General features: G+C 45.0%; 1 protein-coding gene and 1 long non-coding RNA gene across 5 annotated transcripts in view; one reads left to right on the top strand and one right to left on the bottom strand.

The window, feature by feature from the left end:
* The window catches only part of CASKIN2 (CASK interacting protein 2), a 100,556-nt gene extending 90,453 nt beyond the window's left edge, over positions 1-10,103 (bottom strand). For all 4 annotated transcript variants that reach the window (XM_083429836.1, XM_083429837.1, XM_083429838.1 and 1 more), the window contains exon 1: positions 9,465-10,103. The gene's annotated coding sequence lies outside the window, so the exon portion shown is untranslated. The remainder of the gene's footprint in view (positions 1-9,464) is intronic.
* Positions 10,104-10,258: 155 nt separating this feature from the next.
* LOC310672575 lies at positions 10,259-19,677 on the top strand. The gene is made up of 3 exons (XR_014508664.1): positions 10,259-10,319; positions 17,718-17,804; positions 18,831-19,677. It is a non-coding gene; the product is annotated as an uncharacterized lncRNA (long non-coding RNA).
* Positions 19,678-20,344: the final 667 nt, after the last annotated feature.

Here is a 20,344-nt window from a genome sequence, read left to right as displayed (position 1 = left end):
TACCAGCCTCAGAATTCTGCTGCCCCTTGGGTTCTGCAAGTAACATTCAGTGGTAAACACACCCACCATGATTGAACATGACACACGTTTTGAGATATGTCGGATACCACAGGACACTGCTCTGGCAAGCAAAGATAGTTTCAAGTTACCCTTTTTTTTATTCTGAAAATGTGCAGCTGTAATCTCCGCAGAATGTGGAAGATGAGGAAAACATGCACGCACAATTTCTATCCAAGTTATTACAATAAATGCAAATGTATTAGATCAACTGGGTACATTTCTGACATATTTACTACAGCCCGGAGCACAGCGCCAAAGGAAGCCCAGGGGAAGATTCTCTTACAATGGGGGTCAATTCTCTGCTATAGAATGAAAGGTTTTGGGTGGCAGGCAATCCATCATCATTGCCCTCACTAATCCGTTTCAGCAGCTAAATTACTCTGATCATTGTGATATTGCACCATATTTCTAGGGCACAGCATCTTGGGAAGAATTACACAACCTCACCTCGCAGCTGACTTTATTTTTATCTTGAGTAGATTATATTTTATATCGCTCCCCCACACAACCTCCCTTAAAGCTAGGGAGGGCTTGAACTGGTGTTTGCACAACACTGGGAGATCCTCAGATAAACAGGTTGCCTTAAGGTAAAGCAATCAAGATGGAATCATAAAGGTAGAGATGGAGGTCAGTAACCACACTTATCAAGTGTTCAACATGTTCACCTGTAGAACATTCACCACACACTCATCTCCCTTGTTGCCAAACAGTACAAGGCTGCTCTAAAGACTCAACCAACGTCCCAGTTTGAACAGGCAGCGTTCACACCGAACTATTTCTGCCAAAAAGTGGATCTGGCTTTGAGGCGATGCTCAGAATCCAAAAACTTACTAGCCCTCTTTGGGTGTTGTATTGCTGTGTTAAAACATGATGGGAGGGGTTGCATGGGAAGAAGCGCAGTAGCTCTGCCCCCATCCCACTTCAAAATTGTGCAGGGAGCCTTCATAATCATAGGGAGCACCCCCTTTCAGAAGATCACCCCTCCTGCTTACCCAAGGTGATCAAAACCGTGTTGTGCATGTGTGCTCCTGGGGCCAAGGTTCCTTCACCTCCCTAATAAAATATGTGAGCCTCCTCCACACCCAGTTAATGGGCATTGCCATTCAAATGGTGTGTGTGCGCCCCCCCCCAGTTGATGCCATTGCCCCCTCCCCAAAATACTTTATTCAAGTTGGCACCCCTGTGTGTGCATCACCACTGCACCTACTGGGATGCTAAATTTATATACTGAGTGATGCTCTTGTAATGCAGTTTCAGCCCTTCTGAATGTGCCCATTCAAATCTAATGCACAAAGTGCCTCTCCCTTCTAATTTAGGGCAACTTCCCAGCCACCATCTTAACATCCTGCTTCTTGCTGCTTGCAATTAGGCAGCAGTGTGCACACTACAGAAATGTCTGCTCTGATACCTTCATCTGGGTGAGGGACAGCCATTGTGGTGCTCTCCAGCAGCTGTGGACTACCATCATCCCTGACCACTGGTCATGCTGGCTTGGGGTGATGGGACCTGGAGTAATAGTCCTAAACGTCTCGAAGACCACCACCTTGGTATCCCATACCTAGCAAGTACACCCTAAAGGGACTCTTCAGATCTAGAAGCAGATTTCAGCAGCAAAGTTTGTCCACACAAGACAAACAGGCACTAACTGACTTCTTTAAGCAACAAATAAAATCAAAGGTATTTGTGCTTTTGCATTCCTGGTACCTAGATCCATCTACCTGACAGCAGCAGTTATTTATACCTGCTTCAGTGACAGTGTTATAAGCCACTTAATCCACAAAATCTCTAAGCGATCTGAATCAGTGAAATAATCAGCATTCTACTAGTATTTGTATAATAGTATGCAAATAAAATCAGGAGAATCTGAGAACAAGAAATTTTCTGTCCAGATAGGCTTGCTGAAATTAAAGTTTTGAATCAGCTTAATGAGGATGGCTGCCAAATGTTATTAGGCAAGGGAGTCCCAAAGCACAGGTGTGCTGCCACACTGAAAAGATGAACTTCTTGGAAATGCAGAACAAACAGCACTTATAAAAGCCCACGTTGTGCAGAATGAGGGAGGTCAGACAGGCACACGTGGGACAAGGCAATCCCTCAAACAAATGGGTTCCAAGCTGTTAAGGGCTTCATATACTAATAGAAAAAAACGTTGAACTTGGCTCAGTAGCAAATCAGCAGCCACTGCGGATCTTTAAGCAAATATGTACTCAGCTGGCAGGATCTCAATCCTAAAAGCAACCATGCTGCATCATTCTGTGCTAACAACAAGTTCTGGAGCAACTAGAAGGGAAGTCACATATGGACTGCTTTGCAGTAATCTAGTCTTGACGCTACCGATGTTCAGACTCCTGTGATCAAGCTGGTAGAAGTTTTGCAGTGGTTTCCATCACCATCAACACCAAAAAGCAGCTCTGAAAGGCTCTGGTTGAAAGTGAAGAAAGGCCATGGGAGAAGTGTGTGTGTGTCTGTCTCTGTGTGTGTGAGCTTAACCCATTGCCCTCCAGCCATTTTCCTGTCTGCCCCCCTGCAGCATTTCCACTCAGGAAGGAAAAACTATGGGAAGTACTGAGTCGTCAGGTGATAAGGCAGCAAGTAAAAAGAGAACTAGACACATTCATGGAGGATAGGTCCATCAGTTGCTTAGCCATGATAACTAAGTAGAGTCTCCATGTTCAGAGGCAATATATCCCTAAATACCAAGTGCAGATGGGAAACAATGGGGGAGGACTCTTGCCATCATCTCCTGCTTATGGGTTTCCTGGAAAAATCTGGTTAGCCAGGGCTGGAAACAGAATGCTGAGCTAGAGAGATCTCTGGTCTAATTGAGTAGAGTCCTTCTTGAGTGATGTGCATTCATGAGTGATCTAGTCCTCTGTTTACTACCTGGATCATGCAGAAGTTACATGAGAACAGAGAAGGTCTGCAAAAAACCAGGCATGGGCAAGGACCCTGTAATACACCATATAGAACTACAGGATTGATATAGCAGAAAAAAGGACCCTTTCTTTCTTTAGAACTGATAGACACAAATACGGTCTCCAGAAATAACACTCCAGTTGCATCAGGATTTCAGGCAGATTAAAGCATGTTAACTAGCATATGGTCATTCCCAGGCTGATTCAAGTAATGAATGAGTTTCAGAGTGTCAGAGCAGCCGTGCCCATGGTGGGAAAGTGAAAACCCAACAAGATTTGCCACGTTAATCCTTCTTCGCAATGATGCAGGGCTTGATTGGGTTGGGGGGTTTTAAGTGACCAGGTGGAGCTGTTGAAGCCTGTCTGGCAATCCCACCCCCCTTGTTTCCACATGCATGGGAACTAATAGGAATTACTCATTGTGAAGCAGAAGGTACTCTGTATACGCTCAGAGGCACTCATCTAATTATGACTTCACATATCTCAGGGTTGAAAACAGACTCCGTGGCTAAACTTTAGTGAAACCTGGCTCAAAATAAGATCTACCAACTTGGATATCAATTTAGTAGTCCTGCCATAATGGCAACTCATCATAGGCTTCTGGACCCTGAAAGGGCAAAAATCCTCACCGACTTTTCTAGCCCTTTTTAACATACCAATTTCCTACATTATGTGTTTCCTGGTTTAAAGCCAACCCTTTGAAAACACCTGAAAAATGTGAAGCACTAAAAAAAAAACACCATCCTGAGTTCCTTAGAGGGAAGATCAGGATACTAATGTGATAGCTAGATGGATATAGATCCATCTGTCCCCACAGAAGCCCACTTGCCAATGAAGACTCAGTCAGAAGCTGGATAGCTCAGTTGGTTAGAGCCTGGTGCTGACAAAGTCAAGGTTGCAGGTTCGATCCCCATAAGAGACAGCTGCATATTCTTGCATTGCAGAGAGTTGGACTAGATGATTCTCCTGCCCCTTCCAACTCTATGATTCTATGAAATATCTATGACATACTTGGGAGAAGGCAGCATTATCCATTCTTTCTATGTAACAGTGGCCAGAGGTCACTATTTAGCAGTGGTCAAGGATTGGGCTTTTTCAACAGTGGCCCCCAAACTTTTAAACCTTTACTCAGAAGTGGGTAAGATGGTTCCAACATTGCTGCCTTCCCAAAAAGACTGTAAAACGGGGACCAAGTGCTCCCCATGTGCTACTGGACTACAACTCTCATCATCCCTCGCTCTTGCCCATACTGGTTGAAGTTCAGGGGAGCTTGAGTCTTAGCAACATCTGGAGGGCCAGAGGTTCACCACATCTACAGTAAGATCTTCCTATTTGGCCAAGGTGGAGGCACTCATATATACTTTTATTGTGATTTACAATTATTTGCTTTTGTTTACATGCCTTGCCTTCTTTATTTTTCGTGCAAACCACTTTGAGTCATAGCTGTCAAGTGTCCCTTATTTGAAGGGACAGTCCCTTATTCCAGCGCCATGTCCTGCTGCTGTCCCTTATCGATAGATGTCCCTTAAATGATGTCCCTTAAATTTCAAAGGAAGCAGCTCCTCTCCCTCCCTCCCTGCCAGCCAGGGAGGAGGGAGGCTCCAACTGTGTTGCTTGGCTGTGTTGCTCACCCAATAAGAAGTCTAAGAACGACTGGGGGGTGGAGCTTGCATGCCTTGTGTGTGGCTAGTTAATGCAAGCTGAGGAGGTTTTTGAATGCTGGACGCCATTTTGTTGCACATGCTGCTGCAAACTTTGCAGTACGAAGCCAGGCCAGGGAGCCATCTTAAGTTGAGGCTGCATAGGCCTTGTGGTGCATGTGATTCAGATTCTATTCAGTTGAACCTCTGGTTACAAAGTTGGTTGGACAGTGTTCTCGAAGCTACCAGCATGAGTTTGACCAGACTGCAGGAGGACAGGAAGACTGGAGTGCCTGGAACAGGTGAGGCTGCAGGTTCCTTATTTTGGCCGCTGGTCCCTTATTTTCAAGGCTGCTGGTCCCTTATTTTCAAATCTGCAAGTTGACAGCTATGCTTTGAGTTCTGTGGGAAAGTTGTATGAAACATTTAAAAAAGTAAAACAAAAAAATGAACAATAGAGGGTTGTCTTCAGTGTATTGAAATGAAGAAGCCCATTAATTTCAACAGGCCTACTCTGAGCAATAACTTAGTTTGAGCGCTTGGCCTATTTCTCTCAACCCCTTTGAGAGGATATTGGAGCGCGATGATATATACACTAGAAGTTCTTACATAACTCTCCTGGGTCGCTTCCCCTGAGCCCAGAAGCATCAGGGAGCAAAGGGTGGAGGAAAACTGAAAAAGGTTGTGGATATCTAGGGGATTTCTAAAACAATGCTGCTTTTTTTTTTTTAAAGGAGGAATGTGGTGCAGCTCTGGAATTTGTTCTGTGAAGCAGCAACATTCTGAATGAAGACGCATCCCTTGACAGTCCTTTTCTATCTGGAATTGACTGGGGTTTGTGTGGAGTTGCTTACCAAGCTTGATGAACTAGGAACAGTCACAGCCACAGTGGAAGAAAGGAGAATCAGCATCTTACAGTATATTTAAGAAGGGGGGCACCTGCTGGTTTTGAAACAAGGCCTAATACTGAAAACAGCTCAACTGGCGGCACTGTTTCCTGCATACCTAACCTGCCTCTTCTGCTGTTTCCTGAGGCCATCTCCTCTTCATTTGGGAAGAATAAACTGAAAGGTGAAGAGCTTGGTGGATGTGGACAAATAAAGTGCTTGAAGTCAACAATGACTAATCCCCATTAGTAGCGGTAACTTAACACTCTCTACTTTCCATCACCACACAAATCCCCATTTCCTTCAAGTTCTGACAACCCTGAGAATCCTCAGCTGTTTACAACCTTTGCTCTGAGGCAGAAGTTGTTGCCTCAATTGCCAATGCAGAAGTGATAAAAAGGTATAATCCCTGCCACCTCATCCTCACAGCATCTGAAGGACAAACCGGCAGAATAGCTGGGATGGCCCTTTCAAATGTTAATCCAGCACAATAGAAAGATTTGAATCTTCAAATGGTCTTGGGATGGGAATAAAATTGACCTCGTGCCCAGTGAATATCTGAGTGACCTTGACTCAGGAAGGGAGTAAAGAGGAAGAAAAGAATATTTAAGAGGAATTCCACACTGCCCCAAAAAACAACCCACTGGAATTTGAATTGTAAAGTAAATCCATGACCCAAAAGGTATGGTAGTGGCTACATCAATAGAGCTGAATTACTTGTCTCACAACCGATAAGTGAAAATCCAAGAAGACCTCTGTCACAACTTGAAACTGATCACAGAGCGGCCCCTCTCAGGCAGTCAAAAGACACATACTTGAATTAATGTGGAGATGAATTTATAGTACTGGGTAACAAAGGATGCGCATTCAGATGCACATACAATATAATGACTGGGGTGAGGTGGGAGAACATGAATATAAAATTATGTCTGAGCTTGATCAAAGATGCATTAAACTGTCAAGAGATACGAACGGAGCATTTCCCAGTCTCTAACAAAGAAGGCATCTGACAGGAGCAAGCAAGTTCTCCACAAAGTAGGGTGGAATTATATGGTGTTTAGTGCTAGATGTTACAGTGCAGAGGAGTGGAAAATCACCATAAGGAAATGGCTGGTCCATGCTTAATGATAAACTCCAGATTAGGATGGTTTAGGAGAAAGGGTGCCATTTAGATAGAGCAAGGAGTTCCCTCTACCTTTGCCATGCATGAAGACCATGTAGGATCATAACTTCATGAACGTTTGTCAACGGTTTTCCCCCACTGATCTTCAACAGTCAAGACTCACTAGTGGACCACAGCCTGAGCACTATCACCATGCAAATATATGGTTAAAGGTTAAGAAAGGGGTCCTGGGTCTGAAAAGTTTGAAGAGACCTAGCCTACTCATTGACTAGTTGGATCCTACCTCACTGATAACTGAAAGGGAACACCTGAGATGTGTTGCTAGTTCTTCAGACTAGCAAACTAGACTTTGAAAGGAGATGAGTGAATACTGCACTGGGGGATGTTCAGAAAGCAGGGTGAAGACTGAGAGAAGTAAGGAGATTTGACTGGCAAAGGGAGTGTGCTGAGAGATAAGAAAATGTTGGAAGTGTGGTAATGTAATGTTCTGCAATAGTCAAGAGTCCATATATCCTTCTACCACAATGAGCACTTTAAGTCTCTTCCATTTCTGGTCTAGAGAAGTTCTCTTCTTCTTTTTTTAACTTTGGTTATGTCTTTTGTTTGTTTGCATTTTATATTTTATATTAATAAAAAAACCCTAAAAATATATGTATAGAAAAAAGAGCGTTCAGCAGGGGAGGGACTGCAGCACACAGGCACCAGGTCCAATCCACAGTATCTCCAGGATAAAAGATTAGTCAGTAGGTAATGTGAAAGAAGGTCTTGAATTGCCAGTCAGAACAGATAACACTGGGTTAATTTAATAACAACCCCTTGTGGTATGAGAGGTTTCTTAATTACCAAAACTGGAGCTGTGGGATTGGATATGGTGGATTAAACATTTCCTCCTGGAAAAGTTTCTGCAGAATGAACAGAAGAGCCCATCCGCTCAAATTCTACAATGAGAGTCGTAACTGTCCCCCCCCCAAATGTTTTAAATAATAAACATACATATAAACAACAACAACAACCTGGGCTCCATAGACACCCCTTCCCACCCAGCTGGGAAGGAATTCATTTGAGGCATTGCTCAGCCCAGGGGAATCAGCCTTCAAACACATGACATAATAGCAGAGTGCCCTGATGCATGCACAGAATGAATTTCCCCATCACTAAGTAATTACAGCCTGCCCCATACATCTGGGTTAAGGGTCAGATCTTCCATGTTAGAGGGTGCAACTGATAGGCAGGCTTGGCCTCTGGCACGTAGCCACCCACTGAGATCAGGTGAGAGTTGCAAGTGTCCACCAAGAGGATTTTCCACCCAGCACATCCTGTCTCGCTTTTTCAAATGCAATGTTTTCCACGAAAGTTTAGTGTCAGTAACAAAACCGATTATCCTTCACCGTCCTGCAGACTATTGGTGGCATTTCAGTCCAATCCTCCTGCTCTCTTTCCCTGTCCTATTATATAATACAGGTACAATAAAATAACACTCTCTCCTGTGTCTGTTGTATGTCCGAAAGATCCTACCTCGGCGCAGAGACTGAACTTGATGGGTTTTGGATCACATCCAAATACACCACGGTTCCATGAACTCTGCAATACTAAGGTCAGCAGACAGCACAAGACGCACACAATTTAGATTTCAATTGCTCCTATTGCATCTAGGAACCAGGAATGAACTCCAGGGGAGGGTTTAATCTGGCACACCTTCCCACCTTTATCTGAATCTGGACATGTACGGTGTTGCCCTGACACAGGATAGTGTCTCTCCACCCCATTGGAATGTGGTCTGGAGTACAAAGTAATGGTAAACATCCTTCCTAGCCGAGAAATCTAATCTTACAGTTCAGGACTCTACCTGCGGAGGAACTCTCAATATCTGAAACATTCCTTCCTCAAACAACTGGGGAGGGGGCAGAATAGGGAAGAGGAGGGGGCAGAAGAGCGGGATCATTATGTAAGAGGGAGACTAAAGATGCTGAACAACAGTTATTAAAAATACCAGCCCTGTAGGGGGAAGGCAAGAGAAACACTCCCGCAGCAGGAAATAAAAGCCAAGAGCAAAGGTTACTGAGGAGGTCGGAGGCAACCTTTGAATCGCAGCAGCAAACGTTTGAGATGTATCATTTTTCATGCAATGAATGTACACACAGCAGAGAGAAAAGGAGAGACGTAATCTCCTAAAACCTGAAAACTGGCAACATTTCTCCCTCTCCAGTGAGAAACCGCGGGTAGATTTTTTAAAATAAAAAACCCCCTCATTAATTGTGCCCAATAGCTGCAAAGAGAGCGAGTTACAAGGAAATCAATTTGGGGAGAGGGGATGGAAGGAGAAGGGAGAATAGTAATCTAATCTCCAGGAGCGGAGCGGCAGGAATCTATATGAATCTATGTGTGTATCTCAAACCTTGGAACAGTTTTGGAAAGGGACTTTACAAACCAAGGGAAGCAACTCGTGTTCTGTGAGCGCGTTTTGCCATATAATGCCCTGGCAATCGAGTATATATATATTTATAAGTTGTTTTTAAAAAAAACCCAGAACAATTAACAAGCCATTGATTTCTACAGATCTAAAGGCTGAGAGGGGGGGAACGGAGCGGAGCTTTAGTTTTGGACACAGCCGAGTCGAGAGTTTGCAATCTGCAACACAAGGCACCGAGGAGTTACCAAATAAGGAGAATAAAGGGGAGGCGTGGGGGGGGGGGGAGAGGAATAAACCTTTGTGTTGGCAGCAAAGCAAGAGTGCGATTCCTTTCCCCTGGTCCTGCCGCTCCCCTACTACTCCTATTCCGCCGCCACCTTGGTCCGCCCCCCCCCCAAACCAGCAAATTCTTTCTTTCGCCCAACTCACCTCATCGGCCAGAGATCCTCGCACTGCCCAGCGCACCAAGTTGCAAAGCCCAAAGGCGCGCACTCTCTCTCTGTCTCTCTCTCTCTCTCTGTGTCACACCGGCTGGCTGCTCTTCTGCAATCTCCTTCCACAGCCGAGCAAAGCTTGGCCAAAGCAAAAGCCAAGGGGCGGGCGGCCGGGCTAGCTGGCTGACCTCTCTCCGCTTCCGAAGCGCGCACTTGCGCGCAAAAAAGAAATGCTTTTGATCTCCTCTCAGTTCCCGGGCTCGGAGGACTTTGTGGTGCCGGAGGGAGCGAGGGGTGTGTGTGTGTGCGCGCGCGCGTGTGCCTGGGAGCTCGCGCGCGCGCCTGTGTGTGTGTGTTTGTGTGCGCGCAAGCAAAAGTCTAAGGAACCCGAGAACTCAGGCTCGCCACCCCGTCGCCGTCCGTGCCCCCCTTTCCCGATCTCGCATTCTTCTGTTTCCCAGGGGCACCGTCGACCCCGGTTGAAATTGACTAGTCTAGTCAGTTTTCAGAGGCCGCCTGGGAACTCTTCTGTAAAGTCACCGCCGACGCCGCCTCCTTTTCTCTGCCCCCCACCCGCCGCCTCCTCCTCCTGCCGCCCCGATCACTCTTTCTCTCCGCAGGAAATCCCTCCCAGACTCCTGTTCTTCCCTCCTGATTGGGAAAAAAAAAGCGAGAAAAGGGGGGTGGCGGACGGCTAGGCTTGCTGGGCAGGGCCAGAGAGTTGCCTGCTGCCACTCAAAGCAAGGAGAGGAGGGGTGGATTCAGGGGTTAACCCGATGGGAGTGTGTGTGTGTGTGTTGTGAAGCGTGTTACCTGAGCCCTTGGCGCGGTTAGGAACATGTGCGCACAGGTAGGACGGGCTCCGTGTCTGGAGCGGAGGAGCTGCTGAGCGCCATCTCTTCCCCGCCTTTCGCTTTCTCCCCCTCCCTCTCCCCCCCGCCTCCTTTTTAAGTGAGAGCCTGCAGGGTTCATTGGAGTCTCAAGTGGATTTAATGAGAGTTACTTGGCAAGAGGAAGCGGCGCAACCCTTGCCAAACTATGTGGAAAAGGAAGGGCAGAGAGGTCTGACTTACAGGTATCCATTAAGGGCGCCTCATATTCCCACCCCCTCTCCCCCCACGCCCCGCCAGCCTATGTCTGAGTATTGGTCTGGTATTATTTAGTCTTGATTTGTATGCCAGGTTTAATCTGGATGTTCATTGATTTAGTGATATTGTTAAGCAGCGTGGTGTAATGGTTGGAGTGTTGGACTAGGACCTGGGAGAGCAGGGTTCGAATCCTCACTCAGCCAGCCATGAAGCTCACTTGGACCGGTCACCATCTCTGAGCCTAACCTACCTCACAGGGTTGTTGTGTGGATGAAATGGGGAGAAGAACCATGTACACACCTCAAGAACCTCAAGCTCCTTGGAAGGGAAACGTGGTATATAAGTGTGATAAATAAATCAAGCATTTGGTTGTTTTTATTAGGGCCTTGATGTTCTTAAGCACCTTGTGTGGGGAAGGTGGATTAGTTTATATATTTAATACATGCATCGTGTTTGGAAGTGCAAATTAGTCATTTCCATAGAATGTATCTTCAAACTGTGGTATTATGTGTAATGGAAAATAGGTACAGAAAGGAAAATTCCTGGATGCCAAGTTTGGGACAAGTACTCTTTGGTGAAAGAACCCCAGCAAAGATTTAAAATCACAAAATACGCAGCAAAGGAAAGTGTGGAAATATAGGTTGTTAGACTTTTAGAATATGACCTTCCAAGTTTCTTCGAAACTTTCCTTCTTTCTCTGGCATAGAAAAAGACCACATATCTGGTAAGTTAAAACGTCCCTAAAGGTCAGATTCATGTGCTTTTCCATACGGCATTCAGTTTCTCAGGTAGACTAGAGAAGAACAATAGTCTTGATTACCACCTTCTTCCCAAAGTGAGGGGAAGTGACCTAGGCTAAGCCTGGCAGGACAGCTTAAAGGTAAAGGGACCCCTGACCATTAAGTCCAGTCGCGGACGACTGGGGTTGCAGTGCTCATCTCGTTTTATTGGCCAAGGGAGCTGGCGTTTGCAGACAGTGTCCGGGTCATGTGGCCAGCATGACTAAGCTGCTTCTGGCAAAACCAGAGCTGCACATGGAAACGCTGTTTACCTTCCCACCGGAGCGGTACCTATTTATCTACTTGCACTTTGATGTGCTTTCGAACTGCTAGGTTGGCAGGAGCTGGGACCAAGCAACGGGCGCTCACCCTGTCACGGGAATTTGAACCTAACCCTTTTGTATCTTAATTAGACTTAAGCATGTGGATTATATGAGGCTGGTTATTATCACCTGTGATAAGTAATTAGAGCACATTACGAGGGGTGTGTGTGTGTATTTGCATATACAAGTGAATAAGAAGGATTGTTATTTCGTATTTTGGATAGTTGCTTCCTTCTCCTTTAAAGGCATTTCGGATGCAGCATTAAAAGTAACCCTAATCCTAACCCTTGAAGACCCTGGTTGTCATGCTCGTGTGTAGACTATCAAAATTATATGTCTGTGTGGTAGTTTAAGTGCTGGGCTATGACTGGGAAGGAACAAGGTTGCTTAGTCATGAAGCTCACTAGGTACCTTTGAGCCTAACTTTCTTGTGTAAAAAACGGATGGTGAAGACAAGACCCATCTTATGTTTCTCTTCCCTGTAGGCCACTCTGGGTTCTACAAAGGACAAGCTGAACATAGCTACAATAAATAAATAATTTTTGAACAGTACGCTTTTATTTGCACATTGAGGAGGGTCAATAGACCTCCTGGAGTTCTGGGGAAGGTGTTGTTGGAGGGAAGAGCTCAACCTATACTGTCAAACCTTGGTTCCTGAACACTTCCGTTATCATACGTTTCAGCTCCTGAACACTGAAAACCTGAAAGTAAATGCTCCAGTTTTCAAACGTTTTTCAGAACCCAATCGTCTGACGTGGCTTCCACTTGAGTGCAAGAAGCTCTTGCAACCAATCAGAAGCCACACCTCGGTTGTTGAACGTTTTGGAAGTCGAACGGTCTTCCGGAATGGATTATATTTGACAACCGGGGTTTGACGGTATACTAAGAATGAACACATTATCCTAATGTGGATCCTTCTGTAGCCCTATCCACATACGAGGAAAAGGAATCAGCAGGTAGGCTTGCAGGGGGTGTAGAAATACAAATAAATATTTGGAGGTGTGTAGAAAAATTGGGATATCCCAAAACTGCCCAGTGAGGACTGGGCATGTTCAGCGTGCACAGAATGCTGAACGACCGGGAAATGTACAGTCAAGGGAGGGGATAATGGAACAACGAAGTAACTTAGAAAAGGTCATAGCTGCCCGGGTGAAACCGTCAGTTTGGGGAAGGCTTCTCATAGTTCTCTGTGTTCACAATATGGCTCTTTGTCCCAGTATCTTTGACGTTACGTTGCCCCCTTGATCAAAGATTTCAGCCCCTCAACCCTCTACAATAACAGGCTTATCTCCCTTTGGGCTTCTTGCGGGAATACGTTTTTCTTTGACATTTCAAACAGATTAAATGCTTTCATTAAAGGTAAATGTTCACTGCTTGCCTGATAGGGAAAGTACAGCTATCACGATTTTTCCAAGTCGGAGTGTTTTTCTGCCTTTGAGGAATGCCTCTTCTGAGTGGCTTCTGGTTATCTGTAAAGGACTTACCTCATTCCAAGACCATGCAAGAGATTTGTTTGTTTGCTATGAGCAACAGCAATCATCTTAACCCCTAAGGAATTATTTGCACTGGAGGTGAGCAGGGTAGGGGTGGGTACTAGAGAGTACCTTGTTAATGGCTTCTGCGACCACATCAAGTGCATTTCAAAGGCAGCGGTGGCACATGAAGATGAATTACTTTTCCATATATGGAAGGACTGTTGGTTTGGTCCACCTAATCACTGTCCTGAGATCCTGTCCTGTCATGTGGTGGCAGAACTCCACATTGCGTGTGCAGAACCTCTGGCTGGCGATGATATGCTGGGACGCCTTGGGAGAGCGAATGCTTTGCATGCAAATTGTAGTTCCAGGTCGCAGTTCAGTCCCTGGCATCCCAGGTAGGGCTGGGTATGGCTCCTACCTTAAACCCTGCAGAGCTGCTGCCACTCAACGTAGGTAAGGGATGGGGATCCTCTGGAATATAAGAAGCTGTCTTATAGCAAGTCAGATCATTGGTTCATTTAGCTCAGTGCTGTATACATTGATTGGCAGTGGCTCTGCAGGATTATAGGCAAGGAATCTCTCTGGTGCTGGTGGTGGTTGAACTTGCATGCAGATCAGATGCTCTACCACTGAGCTACCTTCTCCAACTACAGTGGTACCTCGGGTTAAGTACTTAATTTGTTCTGGAGGTCCATTCTTAACCTGAAACTGTTCTTAACCTGAAGCACCACTTTAGCTAGTGGGCCTCCTGCTGCCACCGCTCCGCCGGAGCACAATTTCTGTTCTCATCCTGAAGCAAAGTTCTTAACCAGAGGTACTATTTCTGGGTTAGCAGAGTCTGTAACCTGAAGCGTATGTAACCCGAGATACCACTGTATGCCCTTTCTATCATCCCTGACCATTTACTAAAGTAGTTGGGGCTGATGGGAGTTGGAGTCCAAGAACATCGGAAGGGCCACGGGTTCTGCATTCCTGGTGTAGACAGTATTGAATTAAACAGGCCAGTGGTATCACTCCGTACACAGCAGCTTCCCATGTCCATAATGCGCAGAGTGCAAACGTTTCTTGCACACAGGCCAAGTTGGTGGGCTACACAGATGCAGCCCAGTCCTAACCAAGTTTACCTGGAGGTACCATAGCTCAGTGGCAGCACATCTGCTTTGCATGCAGACGGTCCTGGTTGAATCCTCAACATCTCCAGGTAGAGTTGGGGGAGACCTCGGTCTGAAACTTGGAGACCTCTTCCAGTTGGTGTGTAGACAGTGCTGAACTTGAAGGGTCAGTGGCCTGGCTGACTCCATAAAACGCAGCTCCCTATATTCCAATGGAAATAAACTACCCTAGTTTCTGTGTGGTTTGCTTCTGAATAGGCATTCTTCTGTATGCAAGCAAGCCACTCTAATAAATGTGTGGATTGCACCAATAGTTGCTAAAAGATGACTCTTAACAATAGTGTATTGGTTGAAGGTGTGCCCATTATAAGGCTCTGCCATCTACAAAATACAGAAATGTGGTCTATTTGGGTCAGTATTGTCAGCCCTGATTGGCTGCGTCTCTTCAGGGTCTCATGCAGAATTCTTCCCAGGCCATCTGGAAGGAGTAAGTGTTGAAAATGAGACTTCCATGTGTTCCCCATCCCTCAGTTATAGCTTCTTCCTTTAGGTGTCTCAGAAGGTGTTTTGTTTTGCAGATTATCAACAGCTAAATAAACGACACACGTGGCTGGATTTTATTTCAGAAGGACCAGTCATGATAAATGTCAACCCACCCCCTGCCACACTTTCTACTGGCTTCAATCACGGTGGGAAGCAAATCAGTCCCTATGACAGTGTGTTGAGAAATGATGCTAAACTGGGGTTTATTGAGCAATCTGAATCATACGGGGGGGGGGGGGGAATGGCCGGGTGAGAGAGGAGTATAAACGCTGCTTCTAAGACACACCCTATATTTTCCAGTTCTTAATAAAGAGATTATTATGCGGATTTGATTATAAATGGCAGCATTTTATGGCTGCTATTTTGAAGAGCCTGTATCTATAAGTAGACACGCTTGGAAACATCACAAAGTTAAAGGTCTTGTTATTCATTATCTGACTTTGCCAGGGCTTGTGAAGTGCACTGACATTTATAACGATTCTTTGAATTTATGTGGCATCCTTTGTCCTTTTAAGGATCTTAATTAAGCTTCTCAACTCCCCGAGGAGCTGATAAGCCCAGTTCGAAGAGAGGTGCAGGAACTTAATACACCCAAAATCAAGGCCAGCCATATATTAAAATCAGGACATCTCAAATGGGACCTTAATAGCTGGCCTGGTTTGTAAAGGAACATGGCTTGCAACTTGCAGTTTTCCAATGTGAACTACGACTGTTGAAATCAGACCCAGTGTCAGCACACAGGGCCCTTAGGCATCTATCAGGCCCCACCTAGGAAGCGGCCATTTTAGTTTTCCACAGTGCCCCACAACCCTAAGTTGAGGGCATTGTGAGAAATTAAACGGATGAGTCCCAAACCTGGTGCTGATCAGAGTGCCGTTGCTGCTGCTACCTCTGCCTCAAAAACCTGCCAGGTGTTTCCACCAGTGTCGGAAAGCCCCTTAAAACCTAGAGCTGGCCCTAGTCAAAATTATAATCCTGAAAGTAGCTGTATGTGGAATACTTCAATCATGAAGTATTCCAGGGCAGAATCTTTTAGCATCATTGGGCAGAGTGTGAGTCTGAAGACCATTTCTCACTGATGTTTACCCTCAAGCCAGACATTAGCCCAGCTGGGACGAAAACAAGAACAAATTGCGGGGCGGGGGGGGGGGGGAGGCAGGGAGGGAAAGCTGCGAGGATGTTTAGTTAGCAATTCCCCATACTCCTGCATTATCATTATGTGTCAATGTCATTTGCTGTGCAATGTGAACTTCTGCCCTTAGCGCCTGAGAATTAGGACATGTAGCACCAACAGATTAACCATCGGGAACAGCAAGAGATGTTGCCATACTCTTAGCTTGTATTCTTACTTAGCATGTATTGTTCGCTTGGGGATTGTTGGTGTAATTTCCCCCCACCCCTTTGTTTTAATTGTTACGGTTTTAACAATACGTGCAGAGGGTGAAATCCTTTCCTGAAAGCATTAGTCATGTTCCGTGGAGCAGCGCGATTCCTGAACGGTGGCTCCGGGCCCTCAAATGGATTCTGGGAAAGTCATGGGTGGATCAAGCAGTTTCCAGCAGTGAACAGCAGCAATTCAACACTGGTTAGAACAAAGGCAACAGTTCACCGGGTGGTTCCCCTTAGTACAAAGGGTGGGAGATGCCAGTGAGAATTATTTTGTCACAAAACGTGAGGGGTTGGGTTTAATGTATTTACATGTTTTTGTAGAAAGATTCTCAAAAGACGCAACATGCCCAACGCAGCTCCAACACAGAGGAGCTCCAGCATGCACACACTGTGTGTATAAATAGAATGTATACATGCATGCAACATATTATATAGGGACATGTGCCAGAAAGCCAGGACTGGGCTTGTCATTCTCTTCTTTGTCCAGCTCTGATAAAATGGTCTCTGAGTCCTTGCTCGGGTGATATTCTGTATACTCCAACAGACATGTGCAGTCACAGATATTTATGTGTAAATACCTCTGACTGCTCCTATACACCTTCTCGATCGTGAACGCAGAAGAGCTTTGTTGAAAAAATTCTGGAAGAAGGCAGATTTTGATGCTAGAGGGACTTCTGGAAGCAGTGGCCTCACTTTGCCTAATGTTAGGGCCGGCTCCGAGCATGTGGAGCATCATCTTGGATTATGATCAAAGCTGTACAAATTATCTATAGGATTGCCAGGCCCTTGCCCAAAGGTGGCACCTGTCTCCTCGCCCATCCTCTTTGAGTGGCCATTTCATTGGGTCGAGTAGTTTGGCTGCCTTAGGTGGCAAAGAAAAGGGGGAGATAATTCCATCTGGCAAGCAGAACTGCTTGCTCTCATGGACCGATCGCCATAACGCAACACTGAATTCCACCCAAGAATTCCTATAAACTGTTATCCAATAAACAATAATTAAAAGATCATAAAATACACAATAGATGACCAACAACAAATCCATTCAATTATCTAAAAACACTTGGCAGGACCAAAAACATTGTTGGCAAGCAGTAATTGTAGGTGCCTTTCTGATTTCAATAAGAACCATGTTCTAAATAACTGATGCTACTATGCTAAAAACCCCGGCTCGCTGAGAAACAAAAATATGAAAATATTGACTCATGTGGCACAGTTGATCATGCTGTCAGGGATCTTGTGAGAGAAAGGTGGTGATGTGAAAAAGTACAGGGTGTGATTACAGCCACAGGCTCCACTCTTGCTTTTTTTGCAGGACTTCTTTTGCTGACAGATGGTGCACCTGCAGCTCTTGTTTACAGAGAAGCCTCAATCTCAAAGATGATTAATATCCACAAATCTAGCTAATCACCTTTGAAATCGAGGCTCCTTTGTAAATAGGATGTAATAGCTTAGCTCCTAGTTAAGGAACTGTACCCCCTCATGCAGTTTTTAGATATGACAACGTAATGGTTCCGTCCCACCCTTATATTTCTATAGGAGAAAACAGTCCTGTGCAGAGTGGGCTCCCGTGAAGAAGATATCAAGTGAGATGTTATCTCGATGAGCCACTTTTGCCATCTAGAGGTGAATATCAGCACTGCCATTTTGGGATGCTTTTTCGGTGTTTGTGTGTGAGAAGAGCTGGGAAAATGCGCTGGGAGGTGCATTGCTTTGATGCAACGCCGTCTAGCAAACACAGCAGAAGAAATGCTCAATAAATAGCCTACATTGTCTAATCTCCACGCAGATAAATCAGGATGGATGACCAATAGATAGGTTGTCTGGAAGTGAGTGGCCTCTGTCTGTCTCTGAACTACCTTCCCTCGAAATATGCCCAACAGTAGTTTGGGCTACCTTAGTAACTGCTGCTGTCCTCCATTGCCTTATCTGCGGTCATTTGGGGACCTGTGAGTCCCTTATTTTGCCCTGCAATCCCGTTATTTTACTTGTTTAGATTTCTATCCCAATTGAAAATTATTTTTTTCAAAAAATAATCCCATCTGCCTAAGCACTCTCTGCTTTCCCCTCTCTTGTATGGTATCTCTGATCTCTGTTTTATAGAGAACTGTGTGGCTCACTGTGTGCAGCTTGCCTGAGTTAACCTCCGTCTTCCCACCCAAGGATAGGGTTGCCAACTTTTCTCCTACTAGCTTTTCTCCACTGCCTTTCAAAGTGCTGCCTGGCACACGAAAACAAGAGTTTTCTTCCAATGTTATCTTCCATGCCAGGAAAAGATATATATTCTGTAAAAGGCAGTAGCAGTAGTAGGGTTTATTCTGTGACCATGGGTGGTAACAACATTAATTTGAAGCCACTGCCTAAACCAAAATGACAGAACATATCAGACCTATCCTTAACTTGAACTTGAGTTTGCTAGTTTCCTCTCCCCTCCCAGTCCAGTTTTCTTTTCATGCTGTCATAGGCCTGAGTGCAGGGACTTTTTGTGATTTGTAAGCCACTCTGGGAGGCTTTTGGGGCTGAAGAGCAGGATTTTAAATTTTGCTTCATTTACAAAAGCCAGTACAAAAGGAAGAAGGAAAGTTGGTAACCATACCCGTGATATGTTGCCAAAATTATGACATGGTTCCTTCTCCTCGCTTGTCCCCTCAGCCCCTGTAATGAATGCTGTTGTGACACAGGAAGACATATCCTGCACCCTAGAAATGGACAAGGAAGTATATTTCCACTGAAATAAAACACGCTTCCTTATGACTATAACCAGAAGCACCACTCAGCAAATTGACAGATTAAGGAAGCTGGCTATAAACGCTGATCCTTTTCCCAGCCCTGCTCTGCAAACTTCTCAGTTTAAGATAACACAAGAGGACTGCTTATACCATGGAAATGAATGAAAGCAAGGAGCAAGGCTGCAGAGATAAGGGAGAGGGCGGGGGATTCACCCAGAGAGTGATCTAGCTTCACTGACCTTAATGAAGAAACCAGAATTCATATGTGTGTTTGTGCGCACGTATATAATTACAAACCAAAATTTTATACTGCAAACCTCAGTGAGCAGATAGTATATGCAGAGAACCTTTATTTCTTGTGTTATTTCATTCATTCATACTGCCCTTCATCTGAAGATCAGGATGGTTTGCAATATTAAAAACACAAAGCACATACCATAATAACAAACCAAAACAATATTTCTCCACAGAAAACATTAAAATAGAAATAATTTATGCTGGCTCTAGGCATATAATTTTAGCAAGCAGATTTCTAAAATTGCCAAATTTCCACACACATCCAATATTCCCTATGACAGGAACCCATTTAGGAAACTGGTTGTATCCATTTCAAAACACCCCTGTTTAAAATTTCTAGATGTAGCAAAACAAGTCGTCCCTCTAAAAGTCATAAAATTGCATCTATGTAAAGTTTGGGAAAACTAAAAGCCACCGATCTTATTCAGAGGAGGAACGGAAGACAATCATTAAGCATGAGTTTTCTATAGGTTTTCCAAATTGCTATGTCCCTAAACACCAGAATATGTCTGAGTAAAGAACTACGGTATGTATCCTTGCATTGTCTGGAAACTACAGCGGGGCTGGCTTCCACCCAAACAAGGGGGCTCAATACCATATCAATATCATCCATACTGAATGAACTTGGAAAAGTTATCCCCAGTTTGTTGCCATCTTGCCCGCAGAGTAAAAACATTTCCCAAAAGTACTTTATTTTATGACAACACAATTGTACATTTGTAAAACCTCCCAAAGCAAACATGCTCATTTTTAGGGCGGGCAAAAAGAGAGCAGGGACTCTTGCGGGCTTCAAAATTTCTCTGAAATTCAGTCTTCTATACTACTTTCCTCTTTTGCATCCAACCACCTTTCTCATCTGCCACATAGAAGGGGCTAATCCATATAAATCAGTGAAAAGGTAAAGGGACCCCTGACCATTAGGTCCAGAAGTGGCTGACTCTGGGGTTGTGGCGCGCATCTCGCTTTACTGGCTGAGGGAGCCGGTGTACAGCTTCCGGGTCATGTGGCCAGCATGACTAAGACACTTCTGGCGAACCAGAGCAGCGCACGGAAATGCCGTTTACGTTCCCACCGGAGAGGTACCTATTTATCTACTTGCACTTTGACGTGCTTTCAAACTGCTAGGTGGGCAGGAGCAGG

Source organism: Podarcis tiliguerta (assembly GCF_965153285.1).
Source record: "Podarcis tiliguerta genome assembly, chromosome: 2".
Classification (NCBI taxonomy): Eukaryota; Metazoa; Chordata; class Lepidosauria; order Squamata; family Lacertidae; genus Podarcis; species Podarcis tiliguerta.
Note: the sequence above shows the minus strand (reverse complement) of the source record. Positions and strands in the feature narration are given on the sequence as shown.